Raw genomic sequence first — 12,806 nt, forward strand, 5'->3', positions numbered from 1 at the left:
ATCAAGTGAATTCCATCTAACATGGACTGGATACAATACATTCAAGACTTTTACTATAGTAACATTTTCTTCCTACAGGACGCCACAAGGATGTCCCATTTCAGCAGGAAGTAACTTTGAGAATGCTACGTCCCCTTCTCCCATTGCTGTCACTTAGAATAGTGTATATATCTAGTTAGGGATAGCTTCCTATTGTTTATGGTTGGGATTGGGAAAAGGTGTTCAGGCTTGTACATCTATTTCAGATGACTTGAGGGATTAGGAAAAATAGATATTTAGGATGTGACATAAGCAGATTGTTATATCTTCTCATATTTCACCTTTATTATTGTCAATTTTGGATACTTTAAACATTTAAGTTTTAATCCTCTTTTAGACTAAAAGGGGAATTGTAGGTGGAGCTGTAGCCACAACTACTTAGGGGCTGCCTACAGGTGTACCTGACCACGCTTGTGAGGGCATGGTCAGTGTGACGTAGAGTGACACTTTCAGGGGACTGCATTTCTCTTTCAGTTTCACTTTTGTACTTGCTGGACAGACTTCTGCCACGCCAGCTGGCTAGGTTGCTCTGTAAGTAAGGCTTTTCTGTATTAAATACCCTTATATTTTTACCTGACTCCGTATTGGTAATTTCCCACTATAGACAGACACCGACCCACACATGCTCTCTTATTCTATCTATCTATCTATCTATCTATCTATCTATCTATCTATCTATCTACCTACCTACCTACCTACCTACCTACCTATCTATCTATCTATCTATCTATCTATCTATCTATCTATCCATCCATCCATCTATCCATCTATCTATCTATCTATCTATCTATCTATCTATCTATCTATTTATCTATCTATTTAACTGTCTATCTATCATTTCTCCCTCCTTCTCTCTATTTTTTACCCTTCTCTGCTCTCTGCTTTCTGCTTTTCCTTTTACCTTCTTAGGTTCTTCTCCTGTCTCCCCCAGTCTCCTCCCACCCTGTCAGTATCTATACAGTTCCTGAGCACTCTATGGTTCATATTCCATTGCTCAGCATTGTGTCTCCAAGTCAAGTTTTTCACCATCCGTGTAAACAAAAGACCAACCCTGAAGTTGTGAAAACCAGGGCATCTCTCTCTACCTGACAATGATCTGATGAGCAGGAAACCTCTGAGATATTTTTCTGGGAACAACCAACCTATGAGACACAACTTCAGGTCTGTATGTTTCCCAAGGATGAGGTCCACCACCACATTGCCTGAGTCACCTGTTTTTCAGCTTTAAGCCTACGGTAGTTTTTTCCCACTGCTTTTCAGATCCCTGTTTCCCCTAGAATGTTTGGCGATTTTTTGTGATGCCCTTGAACATGACTTCAGGCTGATAATTAGTTCTGATATAGTGGGTAACTAGTCTCCTTTGGGCTCGCACATTGGAAACTCATCTTATGTTTAAGGGATCAATACTAGACCAACACTAGAGCTGTGAATGCCAGGGATGCTCTCTCTGTGACCTTTCTCCCTGCTCAATCTCTGTCGAACAGGAAACCACAGAGATCTTTTTCTCGGACAGACCACCAGTGAAACAACCCTTCAGTTCAGAGTGTTTCCCAAGGATGAGTTCCACCACCACATTCACTGAATTACCTGGGTATTTCACCTGTAAGGCTTCGGCAGTTTCTTTCCTCTACTTTTCAGGCACTTTTGTTGACTTGACATTTCGGGCATTTTTATTTCTGCCCTTGGCCATGACTTCAGGCTGACTCTGAGTTCTGAGATTGTGGGTACCGAGCCTCTTTTCGGCCCTGAACATGGGAAATACATATTATGTTTAAGGGATCATTATGGTTACTGTTCCTGTGAAAAACTGTTCAAAGGGTTGTGTGGAGGTATGTCATATTCCCTAAGAAATACAACAATGAACTAAGAAAATGAAAAGACTCACATTACTAGAAAAAGGTGAGTTTTCCATGGTTATTTTCCTACAGGAAGATTTAAATTCCCTTTCTTAGATTGCATTGAAGGACCATTGGACTGCAGCTACTTGTTTGCACGAGGTTATGTCAGTAGCAGGAAGGAGTTCACTAGGTAGAGACAGAATCCTCCATGTGTATGGTGGGAGCTTGCAGCTGTACCTGGTCTGCACTGGTCTCAGCCAACAATGAGCCTTGGTCTGTCTGTCTGTCTGTCTGTCTGTCTGTCTGTCTGTCTGATTTTCAGTCTTTCTAACAATCACTGTCTCTGTTTCCATGTAGCTGTGTCTCTCACTGTCTATGTGTCTATATCTCTGCAGCCCTAGTGGGAGTCTACAACACTCATTGTCTCTGTTTCCATGTAGCTGTTTCTCTCATTGTCTCTGTCTCTGTGTCTATATCTCTTCAGCCTGGGTGGGAGTTTGCAACTCTACCTATATTGCACTGGGCCTGCCTGGTATACTGAGCCTTACTGTCTCTCTCTCTCTCACTCTCCCTGTCTATTTGTCTCTCTATTCCTCTGTCCCTAACTCTCTCTGTCCCCCTGAATGTGATACTCCAGTACTACCCTGGGCCTCCACTAAACCTTGGTCTGTCTATCTCTGTCTTTGTCTGCATCTCATTGTCATTGACTGTCTCTCAGTCTCTCTGCTTCTCTGTCTTTGCCTCTGCAAACTGTGTGAAAACTTGCAGCTGTACTTTCACTGGACTGGCCTCCACAAAATCTGAGCATTTTTGTCTGTCTGTCTGTCTGTCTATCTCTGTCTGTCTCTCTCTTTCTCTCTCAGTCTCTCTCTCCCTCCCTCTGTCTCTAACAGTCTCTGTCTCTCTGCAGGTGATAAGCCAGTATTGCTCTGGGCCTCCACTGAGCCTTGGTTTCTCTGTCTCTGTCTGTGACTGTATCTCATTGTCATTCACTGTTCTCAGTCTCTCTGTCCCTCTGTCTTTGCCTCTGCAAACTGGGTGAAAACCTGCAGCTCTACTTACTCTGGACTAGCCTTCATCTAACCTGGCCCTTTTTGTTTCTGTCTGTATGTCTCTCTTTGTGTGTCTATCTCTCAGTCAGCATGCTAAACCACACTAAGTTAGCAAAATTAAGGTGCTTTTTTACAGACCTAAAGATATCCTTTACTTTAAATATGTGAATGCTTTCAGCCAAGCCACTTCTACTATAAGGAGCCTGAGGATGTGTCTCAAATTTATATTTTTTGGAAACCAAAGAGATTAATGTAGCCTCCAGGGAGCTGAATCAGAAAAATGCAAACAGGTACAAAGATTCACTCCAGATGAATTGGATTCAGCCTCTCCGTGGGACCCAGACTCCCTTTATCCTCTTCTGGGATCACTTCCACAGGAACCCCTCCCATGTGTGATCATCCTCTCCTCTGATTCCAGGACTTCAGAAACTATTTTTTTTGTTTTCAAACTTAAACTCATGTCTTGCACTGCTGCCATCTGGCGAGGTCTAGGAGGACCCAGAGAGTGCCCACACATACTGGATTGGAGGCAAGCCACCAGATACTCCAAGATGTGGTACTACCCCAACATTCTTAGATTCCCCACTACACTCAATGCCCCCTACATCATCCGGAAACAGTTGTGACATTTCCATATCCTTGTTCCCTGACCTGCCAAGTATAAAACCCCACATTTTAATAATCAGTGAATGTGGCAATGAAAGTTCCAGGCATCAAGCTGACCTTCTCTAATACCCTGGCAGAATGCTCGCATGTATCAAGGGATCCATTCGTACTATGCCTATAGGCAGGTTTAAAGTACCCCCTTTAAATGAAAGACACCAGCCCACTCATGGCCTCTCTCTCTCTCTCTCTCTCTCTCTCTCTCTCTCTCTCTCTCTCTCTCTCTCTCTCTCTACCTCCCTCCCTCTTTCTCCTCTCTCTGTCTGTCTCTCTCACTCACACCTTGCCTTCCTCTATGCTATCTACTCTTCCTCTTACCTTCATCATCTCTTCTCGTATCTCCCCCCCTCTTCCTCTCTGACCCTGTCAGAAACTATAGGGTTCATGGACTCTCTATGATTCATATTCCATCTCTCACGGTTCCTTCTCCATAGGTTACATTACCATTCCACATAAACAAAAGGACAACATTGGAGGTGGAAAACCAGGGAGGACCTCTCTGTGACTTCTCTCCCAGAACACGCTCGGATGAGTGGGTAACAGAAGAGATATTTTCCTCAGACTAGCCACATGGTGAGATACCCCTTCACATCAGTGTGTATCCAAGAATAAAGTTGAGCACTGCATTTTCTTAGTCACCAGTGTGTTTCAGATTTAAGCTCTCTGCGGTTTCTCTCTACCACTTTTCAGACCCCTGTGTTCATTGGACTGTATGGGCAATTTTGTTCTGCCATTGGCCACATGCTAAGTCCAACTCCTATTTCTGAGATCACCCATAAGGAGCCACCTTCGACATCCCTCATGGAAAATACATCTTATGTTTACTGGATCCTTCCAGTTACTCTTCCCATGGAAAAAAACTGTTCAAAGACGTTTGTGGAAGAATGCCATCTTCCCTAAGAAGGGCAACAATGGACTTAGAAAATGAAGAGTCACATTACCGAACAAAAGGTGAGTTTTCCATGGTTAGCTTCCTCCAGCAAGGTTTACATTCCATTTCTTTGACTAGACTCAGGTATCATTGGACTGCAACTGCTTGGCTGCATGAGGTGACCTCAGAGTAGGAAAGAGTTCATTAGGCAGAGAAGGCATCCTCCATGTGTGGGGTGGCAGCCTGCAGAGCTGAACATGGTCTGTACTGGTCTCAGACTACATGGAGTCTTGGTATGTCTGTCTGTGCCTCTGTCATTGCTTCTCACTGTCTCTCAGTGTCTCTTTCTTTGTCTCTGCAGCCTAGGTAAAAAACTTTAGCTGCACCTGGTGGACTGGTCTATGCTTGAAATGAGTATTGCTATGTCTCTCTCTGTCTCTGTCTCTCTGTCTCAGGCTGTTTCATTCTGTCTCTCACTTTTGCTGTCACTCTTTCTCTATCTCTGCATCCTGGGTTGGAGCCTTCAGCTGTACCTGGTTTGTCTGTGTGTCTGTCTGTCTGTCTCAATCTCTGTATCTCTCTGTCTCTCATTTGCTCAATCTCTGCAAACTGCGTGGCATCCAGCAACTGTAAACTGTCAGGTTTGGAAAGGTATGTGCCTGAACTGGAAATCCTTATTCCAGGACAGAAGTAACATTGGTTTCTAAACTTAAAGTATTCATTCTACACTGCTGACTACTTGACAGTTCTAAGAAGATCCAGAGAGTGTCACACAGCCTGGATTGGGACAAGTCAGCAAATACTGCAAGATATGGCACCACAAAACATGGTTTACACACAAACATGTTCAACTCCAAAGATGCTCAACAACCCCCATGTTAGCAAGAAGAAGGGTGTAGGATTTGAGGTCTTTATACCCTAACTGGCATGTCTAACACCTCATCATTTAATAATCAGTTAAGTTTGGCATGTGGTTTAAACATCTGGCTGGTCTGCACCCAGTCACCTGGCCTGATTCATTAAGGCAGTACTCTGCTCACTCTAGGCAGGCTCACTTGGGACCTAAGTTTCCAGGCAGTTGTAAAGACAGGCCCCGGGCAATCATGCTCTCTCTCTCTCTCTCTCTCTCTCTCTCTCTCTCTCTCTCTCTCTCTCTCTCTGTTTTCCCTCTGCTCTCTATTCAGGCTCTAACTTTTTGACACTTCTCTTGTCTCTCCCACTCTCCTTCTCCTGCCTTGTCTGAAACTCTATGGTAATTGGACTCTCTATGGTTCATGTTCCATTGGTCAGAGGTCCATCTCCATAGCAAGTATTGTCATTCCATGTAAACAAAAGACCAACATTGGAGCTGGGAAAACCACGGAGGCTCTCTCTGTGAGCTATCTTTCCACCCATGCTGGGGTGAGTGGGAGACCCAGGATATCTTTTTCTCAGACATACCAACCAGTGGAACACCACTTCACCTATGAAGTTTTCACAAGGATGAGATCCAACACCACATAGCTGAGACACTAGTGTGTTTCCATTTGAAGCCTTCACCAGGTTGTTCCCACTCTTTCTTGGGACCTCATGTCACCTGGACTTTTTGTGCATTTTTTATTCAATCCTTGGCTGACAATTTATGCTGATTCTAAGTGCTGAGTTCTTCCTTACTGAGGCACCATCGGTCTTGTCGATGGAAAATACCTCTTATATTTACAGGATATTTCTGTTTATTGTTTCGATGGCAAAACTGTTCAAAGACAATTTGTGTATGAATGTAATCTTTCCTAACAAAGAGAATAATGGAATTATAAAAAGGAAAGACTCACAATATCCAACAAAAGGTGATTTTTCCCATGGTTAGTTTCCTCAAGCAGGGTTTACACTCCATTTATTAGTCTAGACGGAGGGATCATTGGACTTCAGAAACTTGGTTGGATCAGATGTTATCAGCAGCAGGATATAGTTCATTAGGCAGAGAAGGCAATCTTCACGAGTAGGTAGAGAGCCTGCAGACATGAACATGGTATGCGCTGATGTCAGCCTGCACCGAGCCTTGGTCCGACTGAGTCTGTCTCTATCACTTTGACCGTGTCTCTGTCTATATCTCAATGTCTCTCACTGTCTCTCAGTCTCTCTATCTTTGGCTCGGCAGCCTAGGTGAAAACCTGCACCTATACCTGGTCTGGACAGATATATGCCTGAACTGAGGCTTGGACAGTCTGACTCAATCTATCTCTGTCTCTCGTCTCAAATTTTACCTCCCGGCCTTTCACTGTTGCTGTCTCTCTGTCTCTGTCTCTAACTCTGCAACAGTACTGCATCCTACAGCTGCACCTGGACTGATATGGACAAGTCTCTGCCTGTCGTGTGGGCATCTGTGCATGTGAACTTTGTTTATCAAGTCTCTCTCCTCTTCTCATCATTGACTAGAGTCACCATTTTACTTCTTTATCAAAACCTCTGAAGCTATGGACAAGGACAGCGAGAGAGCTATGCCAGCATTTATGAGGAGCTGATTTCAGAAACGGGGATTGTAAGGTTGGCCATCCATAGAGAATTAATCGTTTCCCAGATTTCTCTCTTTGTCATCCTGCTAGTGGTCACAGTCTCCCCTTGAGTCGATAAATTACTTGTAAGTTACATGTCCGATTCCAAAACAGTACCGAATTGCATGCAAACCCATTGCACAGTGTCTAATTTGAGGTGCATTTCATTGCCCTGAATATTTAAGCCACTTTCCAAATACATGGAAGCTAACAGCCTAGTGGCTGCTATCAAAATTAGGCTGTTAAGGGGTCTAAAGTTTGTTTTTCATAAAACTAAAGGATTATTGTAACTTCAAGGGAGGCAAATCAGACTGCTTCAAACAGTTCCCAAGATTCACTACAGATAAATAGGATTCAGCTATTGTATGGTTTCAGTCCCTATTATCGTCCTCATCACGTGAATACCCTGGAACAACCCACATCACCTTACCATCCTCCCCTCCAATTCCAGAATAAAAGAAACATTGGTTTTTAAACATAGCCTATTCATTCTACAGTGCTGACTACTTTCCAGTTCCAAGAAGATCCAGACACTGTCACACAGCCTGGATTGGGGCAAGGCCAGTAAATACTGCAGGATATGGCAGCACAAAACATGGTTTACACACAAAGATGTTCAACTCCAAAGATGCTCTGCACACCAACCACATCATCACATAGAAGGGTCTAAGATGTGAGGTCTTTATAACCTAAACTGGCATGTCTAACACCTCATTTAATAATTTAATAATTTAATCAGTGAAGGTTGGAATGAGGTTTTAGATATGTGGTTAGTCTGCCCCTCATCACTAGGAATGATGCATTCAGGCAGTACTCTTGTCACTCCAGGCAAGGTCCTCTGATGATAAGTCTGCAGGCAGTTGTAAAAACAGACCCCAGACAATCATGCTCTCTCTCTCTCTCTCTCTCTCTCTCTCTCTCTCTCTCTCTCTCTCTCTCTCTATCCCTCTCTTTCTCTCTCTCTCGCTTTCTTTTTTCTCTCTGCTCTCTGTTCAGGCTCTTATGTTCTTTGTATCTTCTCCTGTCTCTCCCACTCTCCCTCTCCCACCATATCTGAAACTCTCTGGTAAATGGACTCTCTATGGTTCATGTTCCACTGGTCAGAGTTACATCTCCATAGCGAGTATTCCCCTTCCATGTAAGCAAAAGACCAACATTGGAGCTGTCAAAACCACGGAGGCTCTCTGTGAGCTCTCTTCCCACCCATGCTGGGTTGAGTGGGAGACCCAGGATTCCATTTTTTCAGACATACCAACCGTTGGCACACCACTTCACCTCTGAACGTTTCACAAGGATGAGATCCACCACCACATAAGCTGAGACACTAGTGTGTTTCAGTTTTAAGTCTTCAGCAGTTTCTTCCCAATCTTTCTCAGAACCTCATGTTGCCTGGAGTTATGGGTGATTTTTTTCTCTCATTGGCCGCTAAATCAGGCTGATTCTGAGTGCTGAGTTCTTCCTTACCAAGGCACCATCTGTCTTGTCCATTGGAAATACACCTTATGATTACATGATCATTCAGGTTATTTTTTTCTGTGGAAAAACTGTTCAAAGACATTTGGTGGATTTATGTAATCTTTCCTAAGAAGGAGCACAATGGAATTATAAAATGAAAAGCCTGACATTCCCCAACTAAATGTGAGTTTTGCATCATCAACTTCTTCAAACAGGGTTTGCATTACATTTATGAGTCTAGATTGAGGGATCATTGGAATTCAGCAACTTGGCTGCATGAGATGTTATCAGCAGCAGGACATAGTTAATTAGGCAGAGAAGGCATCCTTCGTGAGTGGGTTGTGAGCCTGCAGAGCTGTACATGGTCTGCACTGATGTCAGCATACACTGAACCTTGGTCTGACTGTGTCCGTCTCTGTCTCTTTGGCTGTGTCTCTATCTATATCTAAATGTCTCTCACTCTCTCTCAGTATCTATGTCTTTATCTAGCAGCCTAGGTGAAAACCTACACATGTACATGGTCTGGACACATCTGTGCCTTAACTGAGGCTTTGTCAGACTGACTCAATCTGTCTCTGTCTCTGTTCTCAAAGTGTACCTCCTGTCTTGCACTGCTGCTGTCTCTCTGTCTCTATCTCTGTATCTGACTCTGCAACCAGGAATGGTTCCTGCAGCTTCACCTGGTCTGGTCTGGACAGGCCTCAGCTTGCATTGTGGGCAGCTATGCATGTGAACTTTCTTTATCGAGTATCTCTCCTCTTCTCATCATTGACTTGAGTCACCATATTCCTTCTCTCTCAAAGCTTCTGATACTATGGACAAGGACAGTGAGGGAGGTATGCCAGTGTTCATTAGGAGCTGATTTCAGAAATGGTGATTGTAAGGTTGGCCTTCCTTAGAGAATGAAACCTGTCCCCGATTTCTCTCTTTGTCATGCTGCTAGTGTTCAGTCTCCCCTTGAATCAATTAATTTGCTGTAAGATGAAAGTCTAATTCCAACAGAGTACCGAATGACATGAAAATCCATTGCAGTGATGAATTTGAGGTGCATTCCATTTGCCTGAAGATATCTGCCACTTTCAAAATACATGGAAGCTCACAGCCTAGTGGCTGCTACAATATTTAGGCTGCTCATGTGTATAAATTTTGTTTTTCCCAAACTTAAAGGATTCTTGTATGTTCAAGGGTGCCTAATCACATCTATGCAAACAGTTCCCACGATTCACTACAGATAAATAGGATTCAGCTATTGCATGATGCCAGTCTCCTATTTTTGTCCTCATTGCATGAAGACTCTGGAACAGCCCACATACTCTTACCATCCTCCCCACCATTCCCAGGACAGAAGAAACATTGGTTTCTAAACTTAACCTATTCATTCTATATGTCTGACTACCTGCCAGTTCTAAGAAGATCCAGATAGTGTCACACAGCCTGGATTGGGGCAGAGCCAGCAAATAATGCAGGATATGGCAGCACAAAACATGGTTTGCACACAAAGATGTTCAACTCCAAAGATACTCAACACAAGCTCACATCAGCAAGAAGAAGGTTCTAGGACTTGAGTGCTTTACACCCTACCATTTAATAATCAGTGAAGGTTGGGATGGAGTTTAGGTGTCAAGATGGTCTGCCCCTAGTCTCTTGGCATGATGTATTCATCCGGTACTATTGTCAGGCAATGTCCCTTGGGTCATAATTCTGCAGTCAGTTGTAAAGACAGACCCTGGACAATCATGATCTCGCCCCTCTCCCTCTCTCTCTCTCTGTCTCTCTCTGTCTCTCCCCTTCTGTTTTCTCTCTGATCTCTCTCAGGTTCTTAGTCTCTTCTTTTTGTCTCTTCTCCTGTCTCTCCCACTCTCCCTCTCCCGTGATGTCTGAGACTCTATGGTTAATGGACTCTGTATGGTTCATATTCCCCTGGTCAGAGATTCATCTCCATAGCGAGTATTCCATTCCATGTAAACAAAGAACAAATTTGGAGTTGAAAAGACCTCAGAGGATCTCTCTGTGAGCTGTCTTCCCATCCATGCTGGGGTGAGTGGGAGACCCAGGATATCTTTTTCTCAGACATAATAACTGGTGAGACACCACTACACATATGAATGTTTCACAAGGATGAGATTCACCAATGCATAAGCTGAGACACTAGTTTGTTTCTGTTTTAAGCCTTCAGCAGTTTCTTCCCACTGTTTCTTGGGACCTCGTGTTGCATGGATTTTTGGGCATTTTTTTCTATTCTTGGACACAAATTCAGGCTGATTCTAAGTGCTGAGTTCTTCCTTCCCTAGGCACTATTGGTATTGTCCATGAGAAATACATCTTATGATTACGGGATTCTTCTGGTTATTGTTTTTGTGGAAAAATTGTTCAAAGACTTTTTATGGATGAATGTAATCATTCCTAAGAAGGAAAACAATGGAATTATAAAATGAAGACTCACGTTACCCAACTAAATATGAGTTTTCCATGGCTAACTTCCTCAAGTGGGGATTACATTCCTTTTATTAGTTGAGACTGATGGATCATTAGACTTCAGCAACTTGGTTGCATGAGATGATATCAGCTTCAGGACACAATTCATTAGGCAGAGAAGGGATCCTTCATTAGTGTAAAGTTAGTCTGCTGAGGTGTATATGGTTTGCACTATCTCAGCCTACAGTGAGCCTTTCTCCGACAGTGTCTGTCTCTGTCTCTTTGGCTATGTCTCTCTCTCTCTCTCTCTCTCTATATATATATATATATATATATATATATATATATCAATGTCTCTCAATCTCTCTCAGACTCTCTGTCTTTGACTAGGTAGCCTAGGTGAAAGGCTGCAACTGTACCTTGTCTGTACAGGTCTATGCCTGAACTGAGGCCTGGTCAGCCTGACTAAAACACCCTCAGGCTTTCTTCTTAAATTGGATCTTCCTGTCTTTCACTGTTGCTGTCTCTCTGTATCTGTCTCTGTCTCTGCAAGCAGGACTGGAACCTGCAGCTGCACCTGGTCTGGACTTGAAATGTCTCAGCCTGCCTTGTGGGCAGCTGTGCATGTGACCTTTGTTTATTGAGTATGTCTCTTCTACTCATCATTGACTTGAGTCACCATTTTCTTTCACTCTCAAAACATCTGATGCTATGGACAAGGACATCGAGGGAGCTATGCCAGTGTTCATGAGGAGATGATTTCAGAAATGGTGATTGTAAGGTTGGCCTTCCAAAGAGAATAAAACATGTCCCTGATTTCTCTCTTTGTCATCCTGCTACTGGTCACAGTCTCCACTTGAGTAGATAAATTTGCTATAAGTTCCAAGTCCAATTCCAACATTGTACTGAATGACATGGAAAACCATTGCACAGCGGCAAATTTGAGGTACATTCCATTGGCCTGAAGATATCCACCACTGCCAAAATACATGGATGCTCACAGCCTATTGGCTGCTACCATAATTAGGCTGCTAATGTGTCTAAAGTTTATGTTTTCACAAACCTAGAGGATTCTTGTAAGTTCAAGGGAGCCTAATTGGACCGATTCAAACAGTTCCCAAGATTCACTACAGATAAATAGGATTCAGCTATTGCATGGTGTCATTCTCCTATTTTCATCCTCATCCCATGAAGAATCAGAACATCCCACGTCCCCATACCATCCTCTCCTCCAATTCCAGGACAGAAGTAACATTGGTTTCTAAACTTATGCTATTCATTCTAAGCTGCTGACTACTTGCCAATTCTAAGAAAATCCAGATAGTGTCACACAGCCTGGATTGGGGCAGAGCCAGCAAATACTGCAGGATATGGTAGCACTAAATTTGGTTTTCACACAAAGATGTTCAACTCCAAAGATGCTCACCAGCCCCCTACATCAGCAGGAGGAACGGTCTAGCATCTTAGGTCTTTATACCCTAACCTGGCATGTCTAACACCCCACCATTTAATAACAAATGAAGCTTGGAATGAGGTTCAGGCATCAGGCTGGTCTGCTCCAGGTAACACAGCATGATGCACTCAGGCGGTACTATTGTCACTCCAGGAAAGTTCCCATTGGTCGGAAGTCTGCAGGCTTTTGTAAAGACAGACCCAGGGCTATCATGGTCTCTAAGTCTCTCTCTCTCTCTCTCTCTCTCTCTCTCTCTCTCTCTCTCTCTCTCTCTCATTCACTCTCTCTCTCATGTCCTGTTTTCTCTCTGCTCATGCTCTTATGTTGTTTGGCTTTTCCCCTGTCTCTCCCACTCTCCCTCTCCTGCCATGTCTGAAACTCTATGGTTAATGGATTCTATGGTTCGTGTTCCATTGGGTAGGGTTCCATATCCATAGGGAATATTCTGATTCCATGTAAACAAAAACCAACATTGGAGCTGTGAAAACT

The sequence above is a fragment of the Cricetulus griseus genome, unplaced genomic scaffold (genome assembly GCF_003668045.3).
Source record: "Cricetulus griseus strain 17A/GY unplaced genomic scaffold, alternate assembly CriGri-PICRH-1.0 unplaced_scaffold_4, whole genome shotgun sequence".
Taxonomy (NCBI): Eukaryota; Metazoa; Chordata; class Mammalia; order Rodentia; family Cricetidae; genus Cricetulus; species Cricetulus griseus.